The sequence below is a fragment of the Octopus bimaculoides genome, chromosome 9 (genome assembly GCF_046866305.1).
Source record: "Octopus bimaculoides isolate indiv1 chromosome 9, ASM4686630v1, whole genome shotgun sequence".
NCBI classification, from domain to species: Eukaryota; Metazoa; Mollusca; class Cephalopoda; order Octopoda; family Octopodidae; genus Octopus; species Octopus bimaculoides.
In genome coordinates this window covers 41,865,366-41,868,095 of record NC_142936.1, presented here as the reverse complement: position 1 = coordinate 41,868,095, position 2,730 = coordinate 41,865,366, and the positions used below count along the sequence as shown (strand labels likewise).

General features: G+C 34.5%; 1 protein-coding gene across 2 annotated transcripts in view; it reads right to left on the bottom strand.

Moving 5' to 3' along the window:
- Window positions 1-2,590: 2,590 nt before the first annotated feature.
- LOC106872661 (uncharacterized) overlaps window positions 2,591-2,730 on the bottom strand; it is a 75,364-nt gene continuing 75,224 nt past the window's right edge. For both annotated transcript variants that reach the window (XM_089357454.1, XM_014919724.3), the window contains exon 21: window positions 2,591-2,730. This exon is cut by the window's right edge and continues 729 nt beyond it. The gene's annotated coding sequence lies outside the window, so the exon portion shown is untranslated.

The following is a 2,730-nucleotide window of genomic DNA, read 5'->3' as shown; positions in this document are numbered from 1 at the left end:
ATGATATATATATATATATATATATATATATATATATATAATATTAGGGACAAAATCCAAAATTACAGGTAAAAACTCAATTAAAATCAATTTATATTATACTCATTTATTGTGCTTTTAATTATTAATTTTTCTATATGTGATAGTGGATTTTCATCGATGAGTTCATGAAACTTGGTTCTTTTCCCTAAAACTATATATTTATATACATATATATATATATATGTATATTGGGCTTCTTTCAGTTTTCCATTTACCAAATCCACCCACAAGGTTTTGGTCAATTAATGGCTATAGTAGAAGACACTTGCCCAAGATGCCATGCAGTGATAGTGAACCCAGAACCATGTGGTTGGTAAGCAAACTTCTTACCGCACAACCACAATATGATGTGTGTATGTATATATATAATTTGCTTGTAACAGGTACATTTAGGTAGATGAAGCTTTAAATAACAGCATGTAAGTAGTGGATTATAAAAGTATTTTGGATTGAGACAATCAAAGGCTGCCTTAGGGTTATTTGACCCAACATTTATGCTCTGTTATTTATAGATTTATCTACTCCAAGTTCAAGCATTAAAAACATTATTTTGCAATATGTTGAAGTTTCTGAATTCTTATGACATAAATAATATCATCATCATCATCGTTTAACGTCCGCTTTCCATGCTAGCATGGGTTGGACGATTTGACTGAGGACTGGTGAACCTGGATGGCAACACCAGGCTCCAGTCTAATTTGGCAGAGTTTCTACAGCTGGATGCCCTTCCTAACGCCAACCACTCAGAGAGTATATATATATATATATATATATATATATATATATATATTGCACATTGGCAGAAAGCTACTTCTCTAAATGAAAACCTTACCTGTGGTTTTTGTGGCTTGAAACAAAGCAGGCCTTGCTGTCCACTTGAGAAAAAGACATGTAGTAAATGATTCACAAGCCATTTGCCAAAAGGTTTGCAAGGCACCAACAGGCTTCAAGAGACACATTTGTGTCTCTAGAACACGATCACCACTTTATTTTACTGAATCCTCATTTGTTGTTCATGATGAAAGAACACATCATATATATATATATATATATATATACATACATGCATACATACATACACACATAAAATGACTGACATATTTTCCCATAAACTACATGCTGAGTAAAGTAACACAGACAAGTGTGCAAGATTGTCTAATGATTTATTCATCGGAGAGAAAAATGCAACCAAGTCAATCATTACCAAAAGTCATTAGTATTAGTAGAGTCATTATTATTATTATTTTTATTATTATTATTATTATTATTAGTAGTAGTAATTAGGTCTTGAGTGGCAGAAACAGTAGACTAACAGAACAAATTCCCATCAGGATTATTAACTTTACCATTCATCCTTTCAGTGTTGATGAAATGAGTACCAAGACTGTAACTGTCTGTGCATCTGTCTTCCGCATGTCACCCCAACAACTCCAGGTAGTCATATGCCAGTATTAGAGATATATCATTATCATTATTCAGTAGTCTTATTTTTATTGCATGCTTTTACTGCATTACTAAGTGTAGCTCTGTGTGTCTCGGGCATGTGCTGTGGTTTGTTATTTCCTCTGTTTTGAAAGTGCTCTACAAAAGATGAGTGCAGTCCTGGCTATCTTCTGTATGTTATATATATTTATAAGAAATGAGGCTTTAGTTATGTATTTGTCTGTCTAATTTTTGTTATCATAACTGCAGCATCTATTATAGGGATTGTTTCCATTTTTAGGCCTGACATTCAGATTATTTCTATTTACAGATTGCTGTATTTTGATAATTTCTCAATTTCTTTTAGAGAAACATTGTCATCTGTTAAGGCTGATCTATCAGCTGAGAGGCATATTTCTTCAAGGCGGGGGGGGGGGGTCTCTGACCACAATATCTTGTCTATTAGCTTTGATCTTACTATATGAGTCTGTTTATTTACACCAGAGTATGGCTGCTTTGTAATTTTCAGAAGCCTTTTTTCGGGGTATATCTGTACCATGTCTTTTCTGTTGGCATTATTGTTATAGAGTGAGGGAGCAGCACATGCCATCAATGTGACACTGGGATACAACTATATGAAACCCATTATACCCATTGTGACTACCTGTCTGACAAGGTACACCAGGCACATGCATCAGAACCAAATATGCACAACATGGTGATCTCATATCAAGATAAATAGCACATGATTTTATAGGTGGGGCCCAGTTAGAATTTTCTTCAGGTTGAGTAGCCCATTCCACTCAAATGGTTCCTGAATAAGGATTGTTTAAAGATGATGAACAAAATACCCATGTTCTCAGGGGTGAATTATTCAAAACCCTAAGAAACCCTCTCAACACATTGCTATGATGCTCCCCAACTACTCTTGCTTGTGATCAGAGATGCAAATATAATCAGCCATTAAGGGACATGCTCAACTGGTGAAATCTGTGGTACTGAGCAGAAAATTTGCTTTTACACCATAACAAAACATGTACTTGATAACACTCCCAATCAGTTAAGATCAGAAGCCATGAGAGCACTGCTTGGTATTGCACCATGGGATTATTATTATTATTATTCATTTTGTTTACTCAGCATTTTCATTGTTACTGTTAGTATTGAATTGCAAGATGTCAAGTTACATCCTGCATCTTTAGGTATCTAGCACCGTTCTTATAGTTGGTTGTTGTACTGAGCAAACAGGACTTCTATTGGAAATTG